Source organism: Enhydra lutris, unplaced genomic scaffold (assembly GCF_002288905.1).
Source record: "Enhydra lutris kenyoni isolate GAN:26980312 unplaced genomic scaffold, ASM228890v2 scaffoldscaffold9, whole genome shotgun sequence".
In the NCBI taxonomy this organism is placed as follows: Eukaryota; Metazoa; Chordata; class Mammalia; order Carnivora; family Mustelidae; genus Enhydra; species Enhydra lutris.
Window position 1 is genome coordinate 55,433,085 of NW_019154093.1, and position 18,277 is coordinate 55,451,361.

Genomic DNA, 18,277 nt, shown 5'->3' on the forward strand with positions numbered 1-18,277 from the left:
GATACAAAAGTTGGGTATTCATCCTTTCTGATGGAGGTATAATATTCCATTGTATATATGGACCATATCTTTTTTATCCATTCGTCTGTTGAAGGGCATCTTGGCTCTTTCCAGAGTTTTATTTATTTATTTATTTATTTGAGAGAGAGAGCACGAGCAGGGGGAGGGGCAGAGGGAGAGGGAGCAAGAGAGTCCTCAAGCAGACTCCCCTGCGAGTGCAGAGACTAGTGGGGGCTCCATCCCAAGACTCCAAGATCATGACCTAAGCCAAAATCAAGAGTTGGAGGCTTAACCAACTGAGCCACCCAGGCTCCCCTCTCATTGTAGTTTTGATTTTTATTTTCCTGATGGTCAGTGATGATGAACATTTTTTCATGTGTCTGTTGTCCATCAGAATGTCTTCTTTGGAGAAATGTTCTGTTCACGTCTTTTTAAATTGGATTAGTTTTATTTATTTTTTTTTTGGATGTTGAGTTTTATAAGTTCTTTATATATTTTGGGGCAATGGTGTTAGCAAAATTTGCATTGGGTGTCTAGTCCAGTGCTGGATTCCCAGAAGCACTGCCTTGGCTGGGGACTGCCTGCCAGGGTCCCAGGAGGAGGTTGGGTGCAGCACACAACCATGGCTGCCCACCCCCCAGCTGGGGGTGGTGTGGCAGCTGTACAAGTTTGGACATAGTCTGCAACAGTGGATGGAGTACATGGTTGGGCACTGTAGGTGGGGGCAGCTGAGCATGCAGCAGCTGGGCAGGGATGCCGCTTTAACAGAATTTGCCCTGAGCGCTGGGTGGAGGCTCAAGGTGTTGATGCAGCCCTGCCTCTGGCAAATGGCTGTGTTTAAGCTGGAAGACAGGGGAGGAAAATGGCATCTGCGGGCTCCCTCATTTTCTGAGAAGTCCCCCAACACGTTCTAAAATTAGAACAGATCTGTTTCCCCTTTGCGGTAGGGTTGTGTAAATTGCTGATCTTAGGTTGCTTCCCTGCACAGGCCACTGTTTCTTTTAGGGCCGCAGCAACCTGGTTATTAGTTCCCCCTCCAGACTCCTTCCGAGCTGAGTTAGCTGACTTTTAAAACTCCAGGCTCCAGGCCCACTGGTTTTACAAACTCACGGAATTTAGCCCCTCTAGTTTTTAAAGCAATACATTATGGGGATTAGTCTTCCCCTTGTAATTTCCCAGGTGCAAGGGCTCATTTCTCTGCCCTCTCATTACACACAGCTCCCTCCCTCCTAAAGGGAGCCTCCCTCTGTCTTCCTGGCCTTCTTAACCTTTCAGACTCAGCTTCTTCTCTGTACTGTGTTGTAGAGTCTGATCTGCCAGTCTTCGGATTGCTCTCTGGTTTCTTGACTCCATCAAGAAATCTTGGGTGGGGTTGATCTCGGTATTCTCCTGTTCCTGAGTCCCCCTGCAAGCTCCCCTAATTCAGGGATATTTTCGCAACCGTCTTTACTTATCAGTTTTGGGGAGAATGACAAGTCTTCCAGTCCTCAGAAGCCCAAACACTTTTGACCCTGTGGGTCCTCTCTCTCTCCTCTACCTTTTCTGTTTTCTTTTCTCTGTCCAGGATCTGATTTAGGAGAAAATAAAATGGTCTAGTAAGGCAAGTTAGCAGTCCCTTTTCATTATTTAGCTTTCTGCTGAGACTTGCAACCTGGTAGTTTCCTCCTTTGTTCCAGGAAGCACTTCAACGTATTTTTATAAACATATGCATTTTCTTCTATGTCAAGAATAATAACCTGTTAGAAAAATAACCTTTGTTTTAGACAATAATCATGTTATCCCAGTAGTTACTCTGCTGTGAGAGAGGAGGAGACCATATATAAACTATGAGTTTTATAAATGGGGCACCAACACCCTTAGGAAACCCTGGGGCACAATGTTCCACAGGTGGACAGAGGCATGGAGCTGAAATGAGGGCTCTGGAGCTTTGATGACACTTTGAAACAAGTAGTAGCTACACATGCCATCACGTTTTTCTAGTTCATGAAACATGGGGGTGGAGGATGCAGTGGAAGGAGGTGTCTCTGCACCTTCTCTCGAGACAGAGGTGACGGGTGTCCCCTTAGGGACAGTGGCTTAGTTGTCCTTGAACACCCTGATGCAGTCTGCTAAGACCAATTAAGTCATGTCACTTTTCTCTACAAGATCTTAAAAGCTTCTGATTGCAGTTAGAAGAAAATTCAGTCTCCATACAAGGCCTGTAAGATTCTATACAAGAGATTTAAAAATCATGTGTGTATTTTTCCCTGATGAAAAAGCAACCAATTTCCTGAAATTGAGCCTGTTATGAAAGTAGGTCTTCATTGTTTTCAGTTACGATCTGAATTAAAATTCCAGGAAGCACTGTTTGTTTCACGTGAATTGAATGACCTCAGAGATTGTTATTCTGGCTTGAAATCTTTATGTGAGTTTATTTTAAAACATGTGACTATCTGGTTCAAAGATAGAAGGGATTGTAACAGACAGGAAAGTCTGTGGAGCAGAGGTTGATAACAGGGGCAGAGTTTGGGTGCAGCTCCCAGTAATAGCAACAAGCAGATGCCTTCCATTGTGTCAGCTTTCTGTCTAACCCCTTGGGGATTTTATGTTGTTCTCACTGAAACAGAGACAAATAAGCATGCTATGTCTAGGTCTGAATACAGGCATATGTAGTAGAAGTATGTGGATGAGAAAAGAGAGGGTGGGAAAAGTTTAGCTTGTTTTGGGGGAAGAGACGGGAAAGGTATAGAACAAAGTTCTCTTAAATAAAAAAGTACCAAGCTAACAAAAATAAAATTTCAAATGTTTGTATTTGGGAGGAAAAAGGAGGGGAAAATGTTAAGTTTTTTAATGGGTATAGTTTCAGTATTTCAGAATAAAAAGTTCTGGAGATCTGTAACATAATAACGTGTATATAGTTAACACTACTGAACTGTATAATTACAAATTTAAAAAAAATATCCAAGAAACAATAATGACTGGAAGTATGTGCAGTTGGGAAGGAAAAAGTGTATTGTTTGTCAGCAGCAAGAATATGGGTAGCCCTTGGGGTTTTAAATCTTTGTACACACTACCTGGTCATTTTAGGAAGCTGTGAGCTGATCTATTGTCAGGGCTCTGATGTGCCGGGAATCATCATTGCGCCTCATCCAATTCATTCTCCATTCAGTCATCACAGTGGATTTTTTTATTATTATGTTAATCACCGTCCAGCATATCACTAGTTTTCGATGCAAGATTCCATGATTTTTGAAAAACTACCAATTAAGTCATGTCACTTTTCTGCACAAAATCTTAAAAGCTTCTATTTGCAGTTAGGAGAAAGTTCAGTTTCCATACAAGGCTTGTAAGATCCTACACAATCTAGCTCCTGCCTGCTGTTCTCTAAAGTCATGCTTGCTATCTCTCCTTCGCCACGTGGATTGTCATTCAGGTAAATACAGTCTCTTTTCCCCAGTAAGCAAATAGGCACAGTCCTCTGCCTGAAACTCACTTCTCTCACATATTTCCTAGTTGTGCTCTTACAAATTCATCATACTTTTACTTCCTCAGGGAAGGATCGCTGAACTGATTAATCTAAATTGGGGCTCCTTCTACATTTACTCTTTGTACCCTGTACTACTTTTTTACAATGCTTGTCAGATGTTCGAAGTCTCATTTGTTGGTATAACAGTTTGGTTAATGTTTTATTTCTAAATAAAAAACTCCATGAGCATAGGGACCTATGTTGTTTTGCTAAGCTAAAATCCTTGATCCTTTCCACACTGTGTAGCAGTTAATATGTATTTATTGAATGATTAGATGTAATCATGTTTAGAAGTGTCTGCTTTGATGTTAGTAAGGACTATGTTTGAGTTTGATTCCTAGCATCTTGGTTTTTTGATCTCATGAAACAAGCTATGGGAAATCCATCCCATAATGCTCATAAATGACTTGATGAATGTGAGCTTGTGTTACTAACCTATCTAGTGTTGACCTTCTTTTCATCCTTTACATTGCCATCATCATCATCTTATCATGTTTTCTTTACAATGGATAGGTCATTAATCCAAAGATTAATTAATCTTATCTTTATGAGATAAATACCTTATACCAGAAGTGGTAAGTTTAGAGGCTTTACTTAGATTTGGTATATATTTCCAGTGAAATGAAAGTTTTGGATTTCATTCTGAGTTCAATTACTTAATATTATCCTGAGTAAGAAAATGAAAAGGATTACAAGAACCTTTGACATTTGACAATATTTTAAGGTTATTAAATATTAAAATATTTAAATACTAAAATGCTTCACATCAAAATGTTTAAAAAATTGATAAAATTTGGTAAAAATTCTTACCCATTGATAAATTAATGGGTAAGGTTATTAAATATTAAATTTGAAGGTTATTAAATATTAAAATATATAAATATTAAAATGTTTCACATCAAAATGTTTAAAAAATTGATAAAATTTGGTAAAAATTCTTACCCATTGATAAATCAACAAAAAAACAGAGACTGGGAAGACTTATGTTATGAGTTGGTAAGTTGGCTCTTGTTACTGTTGTCTTCTCCCTAGAGAGTTAATTTAAACACATTTTGAAGCAAAGAAGACCTCTTTCTTTTGTCAAGTGGCCCCTCCTTCCATGCTTTCACCCAGCCCTTATGGCTGCTTAGACCCTGGAATACCTATTATGAGAGTAGAATGTGATTAAATGGAGATAGTTTTATTTATTCCAGTTCAGTAGTACCCAACTGTGGTGATTTTGCACCAGCGGTGATTTTTCAAAATGTCTGGAGCCATGTTTGCACTTGATCTTAGCCAAAAGGCCAAGAAGCTAATGGAGCCATATTTGATTGTCAAAGCTGGATTGGTTAGTAGAACAGGTACTACTGGCCTCAGGGGATTAGAGGACAGGGTTGTTGCTAAACTTCTTATAATCAAGTGCAGCTCCCACAATAATCCAGCCCCAAATCAAGAGTACCAAGGCTGAGAAACATTTTGTAGTGCAATGAAAAAATAAACTCCTGCTGGCCAGGAAAGAATTACTGGTCACAGGGTCACCTGGGTGGCTCTGTCGGTTAAGCATCTGACCCTTGATTTTGGCTCTGGTCATGATTTTAGGGCTGTGAGATGGAGCCCTGAGTCAGACTCCACTCTGGGTGTGGGGCCTGCTTAAGATTCTCTCTTTCCCTCTGCCCCTCTGTCTTGCTCATGCTCTCTCTCCTCAAAAAAATAAATAAATAAAAATAAAAAAGAATAACTGTCACAAATGGATTGTTAAGTAAAGAAGTTATTCAGAAAAGAGTACATGAAGTTATTTTATATGAAATTCAGAAACAGATTAAATTTTGCTTGGTGATAGGAGTCTAAATAGTGTTTAACATTGACTAACCATAATGAAGGAGGTTAACGTAGACTGCATTCCCATATGCATTTGATTCTATTTTCGAGTGTATTCTGTTGCTTTATTTCCAAATGTGGACCCCAGAGGCATACTTAGAATTCTAGCTATTGTTAGATGTAAGTCTGTTAACTTGGATTTAAAAGTAAGGAGATTGGCTAGTAAAAGTTGAACTGTTAAACAACCTCATCCTTTCATGAATAAGATTTTATATCAACAATTTATAAAATTGTATTTTTCTTTTAAAAGTACTTTCTCTCATTAGATCACAAGAGGATACTTGCAAGAGGATGCTTGATTTAGTCTAGAAAACAGGAAGGATACCACAACCTTCCTGATATTTACCCAATATGAATGTAATACTTGGGTGTTATGTAAGGTTAGAGGACAATTTCTGTGAGGTTCTCTAGCCACAATTATTCTGCTGGGAGAGAGCTCATGGTCTGAATGACATTAATTTTCACCCATATGTTAAAAGAAAAAATGGGAACTTCTAAACTGATATAGAAATCTGATAGAAACACTTCCAGGTAGGAAAATAAGAGAATTCTCCCTATGCTGTGTGCTGATTCAGGCAGATTCTCCTCACTTGGAAATAACTGCAGCATTCCTATGTCTGTGCTTATCTACCAACTTTAGACCAGCATGTGTCTATGTCAGCCCTTGATGGTTTTAAGATTCCTGCTAACTGGCAATGACCTTGGTAAAGCAACCCATTTTCTGCTTACATTAGATATGATTGATTAGAATTTCTACTTGAAAGGCACCAGAATGGCTCGGTTGGTTAAGCATTCAACTCTTGATTTCAGCTCAGGTCATAATCTCAGGATCATGGGATAGAGCCCAATGTAGGGCTCTGTGCTCAGCACAGTCTGCTTGAAGTTCTCTTTCTCTCACCTGCCCCTCTCCGTTTACATGCTCTCTCTCTAAAATAAATAAATAAAATCTTTTTAAAAAAAGAATTTGTACTTAATACCCTGGAAGCCTCATTTAATTTTGGCTCTATTAGAATCTTCTAACACAGCAGCATATACCAAAGGGATGTTATTTAAAACATGTAGCCTTTGATGTTTTCACATTCTTGCATATTCTAATTTTCTGCCTGGGGCTCTTTTCCACAGGTAAGAGCTCAACTTGAGTAATAGGTGCAAATATGACAAAATTTACTTTATACTCCTTTTTCCAAGAGGCACAGGACCCTTCTCTCATATGCTCAGCCAACTATGAGGGGCCAGCCAAGTTTATCTGTAACATTAGATGAAGAATAAACTATGGTAATCACAATGAACAAATTGGTCTCTTAGGTAATGTATTTAAATGCATTCTTTAAACTTTAAATTACAAAAACACATAGGACACAAATTTTTTGTTAGAGTAGAACAATGATATGTTGAAAACACTGTTATATTCAATTTCTCTATGTTATATTCTCCAGGCTTTGGAAAATAATGTTACATAAAAGTAAAATATGAGGTTCATCTTCAGGCGGCAGCCATGGCGGGTCAAGAGGATCTGGTGCAGCAGAAGATTCACTAGGACTGGGTGAACCAAGAATACATTGAGGTCATCACCAGCAGCATCAAGAAAATCACAGACTTTCTCAGCTCATTCGATATATCTTGTCGTTCAAGACTTGCAACACTGAATGAGAAATTGACAGCCCTGGAATGGAGAATAGAGTACATTGAAGCGCCGGTGACAAAGATGAGACCCTCACCTAGAGCTACGCCATGCTGCTGCTGGGAAGTTGCTTCATGGAACACAGGCTGATGTGGGAAAGGCCCCAGCAGCCTCAGCTCCTTCTTCTTTCCTTAAAGAGCAACAGGGCTTATTTATTATTATTGGTTTTTTTTTTTTTTCCAAAAGCGTGGACTTTGGCTTCTGCCATGTACATTGGAGTTGATGTGGCATGTGGGAAGTCATCCAGGGAAGCTCTTGGAACCAACATTAGGCATTGGCCATTTTTGAAATTAAAAACCTATGGTGTCAAAGTTCTGAATGGACCATGGGACATTTAACTTCCCATAAAAAAAAGTAGGGAAGTTCAAGCCTCTTCAGAAGTAGTTTTCAAAATTTTATGTACAAGAGAGTCACCTGAGGTGATTGTTAAAGACCAACCCAGATTATGTCAGGTACCCTGCTCAGTGGGGAACCTGCTTCTCCCTCTCCCTCTGCCACTCCCTCTGCTTGTGCTCTTAAAAAAGATTTTTTAAAATCTTTTTAAAAAATATTAAAAAACAACCTAGACTCTTACGGCCCAGAATTTATACATGTAAGTACCACTGGTGAGTTGGATGTTTCTATAGGAAAAATGACCATGATCAAAACTCAGTTTTGACTGAGGTGTTATTTTTAACTGATAGAAGTCAATTATGTAAGGATTCAATTCATTTCTACATAGAGACCTATGGAGGATTCCCTCAAGGCTCATTAAGTATAAATAATAGAGTCTACAGGAGACTCATTTTGAACTGAAAGATGTTTCCAGATTGAAGTTGAAGGGATAGAGAACCATTGTTCATGCTAGTGGACCTCAAAAGAAAGCTGGGGTAGCAATCCTCATATCAGACAAATTAGATTTTTAAACCAAAGACTGTGGTAAAAAATGTAGAGGGACACTGTATAATACTCAGTGGGTCTATCCACTTCTTACCAAGAAGATCTAACAATTGTAAATATCTATGCCCCCAATGTGGGAGGAGCCAATTACATAAACCAATTAATATCCAAAGTAAAGAAGCCATTGATAATAATACATTAATAGTAGGGGACTTCCAACACCCCCATTCACAACAGTAGACAGATTATCTAAGCAAAAGATTAACAAAGAAACAAAAACTTTGAATGACACACTAGACCAGATGGATTTCATAGATATATATGGAACATTCCATCCTAAAACAACAGAATACTCATTTTACTTGAATGCCAATGAAACTTTCTCCAGAATAGATCACATACGGGGTCACAAATTAGGTCTCAACTAATACCAAAAGATTGAGAACATTCCCTGATATTTTCAGACCACAATAAGAGGAAATATAGAAGGAACTCAAACACTTGGAGATTAAAGAATATCCTGCTAAACAATGAATGGGTGAACTAGGAAACTAAAGAAGAACTTAAACAATTCTTGCAAACTAATGAAAATGAAAACATGTCAATTCAAAACTTATGAATACTGCAAAGTCAGTCCTAAGAGGAAGTACATAGCAGTCTAAGCTAATCTCAAAAAATTGGAAAAATCCCCAATACAAAAGCTGATCTTACACCTAAAGGAACAGGAGAAAGAACAGCAAATAAAGCCTAAGCCAAGCAGGACAAGAGAAATAATAAAGATTAGAGCAGAAATCAATAAAATAGAAACCAGAAGAACAGTAGAATAGATCAAGGAAACTTGAAGCTGATTCTTTGAAAGGATTAATAAGATCAACAAATCTCTTGCAAGACTTATCAAAAAGAAAAGAGAAAGGATGTAAATTAATAAAATCATGAATGAAAGGGGAGAGATCAAAACCAATACCAAGGAAATACAGGTAATTGTTAGAACATATTATGAACAACTATATGCCAGCAAATTAGGCAATCTAGAAGAAATGGATGTATTCCTGGAAACTTAAAAAGTTCCAAGATTGAAACAAGAAGAGGTAGAACATCTGAACAAACAACCAGCAAGGAAATTGAAGTGGAAATCAAAACCTCCCAAAAAACTAGAGTCCAGGGCCAGATGGCTTCCCAGAAGAATTCTACCAAACATTTAAAGAAGAAATAATACCTATTCTACTGAAGCGGTTTCAAAAAATAGAAATGGAAGGAAAACTTCCAAACTCCTTCAGTGAGGCCAGCATTACCTTGATCCCAAAACCAAACAAAGACCCCATCAAAAAGAATTACAGACCAATATCCCTGATGAAGGTGGACACAAAAATACTCACCAAGATACTAGACAATAGGATCCAACAGTATATTAAAAGGATTATTCACCATGCCCAGGTGGCATTTATTCCTGGAATGCAAGGGTGGTTCAACATTAGCAAATCAATCAATGTAATAGAGCAGTTAATAAAAGACAAGAATCATATGATTCTTTCAATAGATGCAGAAAAAGCATTTGACAAAATACAACACCCTTTCTTGATTGAAACTCTTCAGAGTAGAGGGATAGAGGGAACATGCCTCAATGTCATAAAAGCTATCTATGAAAAGCCCACAGCAAATATCATTCTCAGTGGGGGAAAATTGAGAACTTTCCCCTTAAGGTCAGGAACATGACAGGGATGCCCACTTTCACCACTGTTGTTCAGCATAAGTACTAGAAGTCCTGGCCTCAGCAATCAGACAACAAAAGGAAATAAAAGGCATTCAAATTGACAAAGAAGTCAAACTTTCTCTCTTTGCAGATGGTATGATACTTTATGTGGAAAATCCAGTGGGGTGCCTGGGTCGGCTCTGTCAGTTAAGCATCTGCCTTTGGCTCAGGTCATGATCCTGGGGTCCTAGGATCCAGCCCCACAGCAGGATCCTTGCTTAATAGTGGGCTCACTTCTCTCTCTCCCTCTGCTGGTCCCCCTGCTTATTCTTTCTCTCTCTTTCTCTCTGTCAAATAAATAAATAATTAAAAAGAAAGAAAAGAAAACCCAAAAGACTCCATCCCAAAATTGCTAGAACTCACACAGTGATTCAGCAATGTGGAAGGATGCCAAATCAATGCACAGAAATCAGTTGCATTTGTATACATTAACAATGTGTCTGAAGAAAGAGAAATTAGGGAATCCCTCCCAGTTACGATTGCACCAAAACTCCCAAGATGCCTAGAAATCACCTAACCAAAGAGGTAAAGGATCTGTACTCTGGAAACTACAGAACACTTATGAAAGAATGGAGGAAGACACAAAGAGATGGAAAAGCATTCCATGCTCCTGGTTTGGAAGAATAAACATTGTTAAAATGTCTGTGTTTCCCAGAGCAATCTACACATTCAGTGCAATCCCTGCCAAAATACCATTGATGTTTTTCACAGAGCTGGAACAAACAATCCTAAAATTTGTATGGAACCAGAAAAACCCTGAATCATGTTGAAAAAGAAAACCAAGCTGGGGGCATTGCAATGCCTGACTTCAAGCTCTGTTACAAAGCTGTAATCATCAAGACAGTATTGTACTGGCACAAAAGCAGACACATAGATCAATGAAACAGAAGAGAGAGCCCAGAAATGGACCCTCAACTCTACGGTCAACTAATCTTTGACAAAGTAAGAAAGAATAGCCAATGGAAAAAACAGTTTCTTCAATAAATGTTGCTGGGAAAACTGGAGATTTACATGCAGAAGAATGAAACTGGACCATTTGCTTACACCATACATAGGCAGTAACCTCTTCTTGGTCACAGCAACTTCTTTCAAGACATGTCTCTAAAGACAAAAGAAGCAAAAGCAAAAATGAACTATTTGGACTTCATCAGGATAAAAAGCTTCTGCACAGCGAAGGAAACAATCAACAAAACTAAAAGGTAATCTATAGAATGACATAGCAGATAAAGGGCTGATACCCAAGATCTAAAAAGAACTTCTCAAACTCAACACCCAAAAAAACAAATAATCCAGTTGAGAAATGGGCAGAAGACATGAACAGACACTTCTTCAAAGAAGACATAAGAAGACATACAAATGGCCAACAAACACATGAAAAAATGCTCCACATCACTTGTTATCAGGGAAGTGCAATTCAAAACCACAATGAGATACCATCTTACACCAGTTAGAATGGCCAAAATTAACAAGACAGGACACAACAAATGTTGGAAAGGACGTGGAGAAAGGAATTGTTGGTAGGAATGCAAGCTGATACAGCCACTCTGGAAAACAGTATGGAGGTTCCTTAAGACATTAAAAATAGAGCTACCCTATGACCCAGCAATTGCACTACTGGATATTTACCCCAAAGATATACATGTAGTGAAAAGAAGGGGCACATGCACCCCAAAGTTCATAGCAGCAATGTTCACAATAGCCAAACCATGGAAGAAGCTGAGATATCCTTCAACAGATGAATGGATAAAGAAGATGTGGTTTATATCTTCTGGCATGGAATATTACTTGGCCATCAGAAAGGATGAATACCTACTATTTGCATCAACATGGATGGAACTGGACGGTATTAAGCTAAGTGAAATAAGTCAATCAGAGAAAAAACAATTACCATACCAGTTTCACTAATATGTAGAATATAAGGGATAGTGCAGAGGACCATAGAGGAAGAGAGGGAAAACTGAATGGGAAGAAATCAGAGAGGGAGACAAACCATGAGAGATTCTAGACTCTGGGAAACAATTTGAGGCTGAAGTAGGGAGGGGGTGGGGAAATGGGGGAAACTGGATAATGGGCAATAAGGAGGGGATGTGATCTGATGAGCACTGGGAGCTATACGCAACTAACAAATCACTGAACACTACATCAAAAATGAATGGTGGACTATATGTTGGCTAATTGAACTTAGTAAAAAAAGTATAAAATTTTTTTAAGAAGTATAAACAATGGAAATATAAATTTAAAAAAAACAATATTTTCTGATGATAATTTTCTGTAAACTCCTAGATGAAGACTATTTTTATTCTGTATGTCCAGAAACAGCCATCTATTGAAGGGAGGATGGTACTTGATCTGAGAGGCCATCAGAGAAATGAGCCTCCCTTTTTGAAAATCTGTTTGAATATGGGCATGGAAGCACTTTAAAAGATTTTGCTTGAGAACTGTGAGTTTAAACTTACCTCACACATCACCATTCTAGCATATGTGTCCAAGGGATGTAGTTAGATATCAGTATATTTTAAGTGCACTGAGATACAGGCTTTTTCATTGGGAGACAGCCATTCTGGTTTTGCCTAGTGTTTCCTATAACCGGCTAAACATTATGGTCACCTGGCAGGGGTGTGGGTTGTTTAGAAAATACTGCCACTTGGGCACTCTTTAGATTAATTAAATCAGATGAGGGCAGGAGAGAAAATTATTGGTACTTCCTCTACAGCTAGGTTGAGAACCAGTGGTCTATCATAATATACATTATAGAGAGATGACTTGAGGTCATGGATGAAAACTGTCTCCTTGCACCTTTTGAAAGGACCAGAAGAAGACCTATCTCTCCATGCAGTGTTCATTCCATCCCACTTGCTGCTGCCCAGGGTTATGTGATACGATGGGAGGCTGTCACCTCCCAGCACCCTCTAGTTCAAGTGGAGAAGCTGAACTCCTGCAGAACTGAAACCAGTAACTGGCCCCTCCTGGCTAGACTATCAGGCCACCTTCTTCCTTATCTCTCCATTCTTCCAGTGCTATTTTGAATTAGAGATGGAGAACTTTAGGCTTATGGGTAAGTTGCATGTAGCAGAAGGCTTATGAATGAGCATTTCTCATTCTCATCACTGCAGGGCAGTGAGTTCAAGAGCAAGCTCTCAGCTGCCTCTCTCAGCCTCACTCCCTGACTCTCTTCCTACCCTGCTGTCTCCCTTATGGAAGCTGAAAGAAACTAAGGACATCAACACTGCCACAAAGGAAATGAAGCAGATGATAAAACCTGGAACACCAAGGAAAAGGCCAGAGAGGCCAAATAAATATGAGACAAAGTAGATTTCACAGCAATTAATACCATGAAGAAAGAGAAGGTCCTTTCACCATGAGAAGCTGTCTGTTCATCAGGAGGACATCAAAATCATAAATGTTTATGTATCAAAAACAGAGCTTCAAGATGGAGGAAGCAAAATCTGACAGAACTTCCAGGAGAAATAGACAAATTGATAATTATAGATGGAAATTTCCATACCTTTATCTCAATAACTGCTAGGAGAAGCAGATGGAAAATCAGCATATAGAAGACCTGAAGAACTTTATTGACTAACCTGTCCTGATTGATACTTATGAAAGATTTCACCCAACAATGGCAAAATGCATATTCTCTTCAAATGAACATAGAGCATTTCCTAAGGTAGAATACATGATGGGAGGAAATAAAACATGTTTTAATAATTTATTTTTTTAATAATTTGGCTGGACTATTTTAGTGAAGTTTCTTTCCCCCTCACTGTGAAGGTTCTGGTATCAGTCCTCGGACAGCCCATCCTTGGGCATGCACACAGTCACCCTGGGATGGCAGAGATTTTATCAGGCTTTTCTTTATCTCCTTCCCTAATCTCTTTATCTTCCATTACTGGTATCACAACCAGCTGGCAAAGTTCCACTAGTTTCCAGCTGATTGCTCTATGGTTTTTGACAGTGCCTTGGGAAATAATTGCTCCAGTCCAATCCAATCAAACTCAGGGAAGTTTCATTTTTGAGGCCAGTTTTTGAGGTTCTGAATGCAGAAAGGCTCTTAACTCTGTTTTTTCTGGTTCTCTCTGATGAATTAACTGGCCTATGTTGCTTTTATTTAAGAGGAGTATATAATTTCTTAATTGATTACTACCCAAATTGCCATTGGTTTTGACAGTGTTCTTAGGCTTCGACTCTGCTAAAATTGGTTCTAAACAAAGTCAGTTCCTCTGGAGAGAGTTTCAGAGTCTCCCCCTGCGACTTAATTTTTTATTTTTATTTTATTTTTTTCCACCAAACTTAATCACTAAGTTGTACAGACTTTCTCCTTTTGATGTAAGCCTTCTCACATTTGTGGCTAGGCTCAACTAGTTTCCCAGAGAGATATGTACCAAAAAAGATTGAGCAAAAATCTGGCTCTTTTTCATATCGGTTCTTTGCATGAAAGCTCCAAGTAAGATGCACTTCAGTGTGTTCAAATCAATTCAAGATTGTTCTGTCAATGGGATGCCTGGGTGGCTCAGTTGGTTAAGCAGCTGCCTTAGGCTCAGGTCATGATCCCAGCGTCCTGGGATCGAGTCCCACATTGGGCTCCTTGCTCAGCAGGGAGCCTGCTTCTCCCTCTGCCTCTGCCTGCCATTCTGTCTGCCTGTGCTTGCTCTCTTTCCCTCTCTCTCTCTCTGACAAATAAATAAATAAAATCTTAAAAAAAAAAATGATTGTCCTGTCAAGATTTAAAGTTCCTGTGTATATTAACTCCAACAGTTTCTGAAATCCATCAGCCTTCACCTGACTCTGATCAAGGAAGACATTATTCTCAGAAGTGCTTCTGTAGATCACACCAAAGTACTAACTAAATGAAGCAAACACATTCCTATGACCTTTACTGGAATTCCCTAATCACTACGGTGCAGTCACAAAGAAAACCTGCTTCCTGTTGTTCGTTCATTCTCTCTAAAAGGTGCTCACAGTGGTGTGAAAACTGCGTTTTGATATCAGAATGGAATTTTACTTTTGTTCTAGAGCAATCCAAGAGGGAACAGTTTCTTCACACTCTCTATGCTATCTTGGAAGGATACCCCAGAGTCTTTTATATTATGGACCCTCCCCTCCCTCCACACAAAATCTCTGAGCTGTGGTCCAGGGAGGGTAGAAGTGGGAGACAGTGGCCCACTTCCCTCTGAGTGACACCTCTGCTTTAAAGCAGGGTGCTGGGCAAGGCCAGTAGCCTCTTGTTTTCTCTCCTTGTTCTCCTGAAGTGGAACCTCTGCCCCATGAGTGAGCCATGAAATTGTGATCAGGATTCCAGTATTCTCCACCTGCTGCACCAGCCATAGCTCTTCTACCCAATCAGTGAGGAATGGGTAGAGGGAAGAAGCCCCTCACTTCTTAGCTGCACTCATTAGGAAATTAACCTCTGCCACTCAGAACTGGGGGTGATGAAGAATGGTGGTGGTCTACCCCTCTCCATGTGATATGTTGTCCCTTGACTGGAAGCTGAGGGTAGGGAGATTCTTGTTTTCTTGGCCACACCTACCCAAAACGGACGTTCTGTTTCCTGTTGAGCTGGGAGCGGTTGGCGGGGGATGGTGTGGGTAATGGCTTGAGTGCCATGGACTCTCATTGTTCTTTCCAAAATTTAATAAAATTTTTAAAATAATTATTTATTTGCTCTATGTCCCTAGGGCAGCTTCCAGAGGCTTTAAATGGTTGCTTTTTAAACAATTTTAAACATGATTGTTTTGCTGGAAATTCAATGCCATTCCAGAAGTTGAATTCAACCATTTAAAAAATAGTTTAGTGTAGGGGCACCTGGGTGGCTTAGTCAGTTAAGTGTCTTCCTTCAGCTCAGGTCAGGATCCCAGGGTCCTGGGTTAGAGCCCTGCATGGGGCTCCTTGCTCTGCTGAGAGCCTGCTTCTTCCTCTCCCTCTGCTGCTCCTCCTGCTTTGGTCTCTTTCTCTGTGTCAGATAAATAAATAAAATCTTAAAAAAAATAGTGTAGTAGTATCAAGAACAGAGAAAGATCTTTTCCTGTCTCACAGGAAGTGGCTTCATAAGCCCACGGCTGGAAACAAAGGTGAGATAAATGTTTGCCATTCTCAGCTAAAGGAACACCCAGCTTTTCTCACCAGCCATCTCCCTGCACAGGCACAACTGGGACTACTACCCTCTCTTCTCCTCCACTATCATTTTCCAGAAACCACAACAGTATCATCAGAGGACTGCCACCAAGCATCCACTAAAAAGCAGTCACCTAACAGATGTAGCTAGATGAAGTTTTTCAGGAGTTGCCATGCAACTCTTTCCTCAGGGCCTGTTTCTGTTCCAAAATATGACTTATTGTCATGAAATCCATGTCTGTTCTTCAGTTCTTCCTTCCTTTCTAGGGAGTGCTTAGAGACCCAACAGATAGAAAGTAAAAGAAACTTGGAATGTTTCCCTTCTCCCCTGCCCAGTCCTCACAAAACAAGAGAAATAAATTCAAGGAGAAGCAGTATACTTGTGGGAAAGTATACCATATCTTTTGGAGGTATTCAGCAAAATCATAAATGATACAAAAATATTTTATCTTGGCATGCTTTGACCCTTATTTGGGAAAGAAGAACATAGCAATCATTCTGTTCCTCATTTCATTTCATTTCATTTCATTTCATCAGAGGGAGAGAGAGAGAAAGGTGCATGAGCATAAGCCAGGGAGCTGCAGACAGAAGGAGAAGCAGACTCCCTGCTGAGCAAAGAGCCCAAAACGGAGCTCAAGCCCAGGACCCTGGGACCACGACCTGAGCTGAAGGCAGACACTTAACCGACTGAGCCACCCAGCTGCCCCCAGTCATTCTGTTGCTTTAAAAGCCTGAATTAGAATGTCTTAGACAGGAAGCTATGGAGTAATACTTACCCTCTTAAACCCACTCCCACAGCAAACCACTTCATACCTTCTGAATATCAAGCAAGCAAGAAATAGGCATTGTGATATTTCCTCTAAATATATTAGCTTTTATCTGTTTAATGACCTTGGTTAGAATTGCACTGGTCAAACTGAAGAACAGACATGCATTTTTATTATGAAAAATCATATTTTGGAACATAAAACAACTCTCAATAACTTAAAAGGATTAAAATCATACAGAATATATTCCCTGACATAAAAAAATTAGATTAAAAATTAATTTCAAAAGTCCATAAAATGCAAAATATTTGGAAACTAAGCAAGCACACCTATATAACTCTAGAGGTAAAAGTAAATCACAAGGGTAAACTAGAAAGTATTTTAAAAATAAAGCATATCAATATTTGAGGAATGTGATTTAAGCAATGATTATAGAGAAATTTGGAACTTTAAAACTTCATAACATACAAAAAAATTAAAATCACAGATCCAACTGATGTCCTAAGAAATAAGAAAGAGGAAATTAAATGCAATGTTTGTAGAAGAAAGAAAATTATAAAACAAAACTTAGCATAGTCAAGAAAAAGTGAAGAAAGCATAAATCATGTGTAAAGAATGAAACTGAACATATTGTGAGATACCCTGCACAATTGTGAACCTAATGGAGAAATTTCATAAACATCTTTATGCCAATACAGTTGACCACCTGGATGAAATAGATTCCTTGAAAATTCCAGCCTAACAAAAGTGATTCAAAAAGAGAACATTTGAATAACTGTATACAAACTAAAATTAATTTCAGAATTAAAAACCTTCTCAGGAAAACAGCTTAATGAGCAGATAGATTTATTGGCGAATATTATCAAATTTTGAAAGAAAAATAAAACCAATCATATACTACATTTTTCAAAAAATGTTACAAGAATTTCCCAGGTCATTTTTGGGGCCAGCATAAAACTGACCCCTAACTATGATAAGAACATTACAAGAAAATAAAATGAGACAACAATCCTCTGAAGAACTTTTACTACAAAAATCCTTAACAAAACATTTGCAAATTGAAAACAGCAAGATAAATTAAATGTATTTTATCATGACCAAGTAGAGTTTTCCCAAGAAAACAAGATTGATTTTTCATCCAAAAATCAACAAATGCAATTCACAAAATTAAGAGAATAAAGAAGAAAATGGATGCAGAAAAAATATTTGACAAAGTCGGCACGTAATCTTAACTGAGGAAGAATGAAAATCTGTAGGCAAAATGGGAAAAGAGCACTTTCTAAATTGGATAAATGTTATCAGTGAAAACCTAAAATAAATATTCTACACCACAGTGAACTATTGAATATTTTCCATCTTCTATCAGGAGAAAAAAATGATTTTTCTCTCACCACTTTGATTAAACCTTACACTAGAGATTCTCAGGTAATATTAGAAGTCCTTGTCAGTGCAATAAGGCAAGGGGGAAAATGGCGCAAAATTTTAAGAAAGAAGCAAAGCTGTCTTTATTTACAAACAAAGTGATTCTTTTGCCTCAAGGTAGTCTCTTCACTTTATCAAACACATAGCCACTGGGGGCACCTGGGTGGCTCAGTTGATTAAGGGGCTGCCTTTGGCTCAGTCGTGATCCCAGGGGTCCTGGGATCAAGCCGAATGTCAGGTTCCCTGCTCAACAAGCAAGTCTGTATCTGCCCCTCTCCCCCTCTGGTGCTCTCTCTCTCGCTCTC

The 18,277-nt window shown here is 38.9% G+C and overlaps 1 pseudogene; it reads left to right on the top strand.

Moving 5' to 3' along the window:
- Nucleotides 1-6,857: 6,857 nt before the first annotated feature.
- LOC111142914 lies at nucleotides 6,858-7,133 on the top strand (annotated as a pseudogene).
- The last annotated feature ends 11,144 nt before the right edge of the window (nucleotides 7,134-18,277 follow it).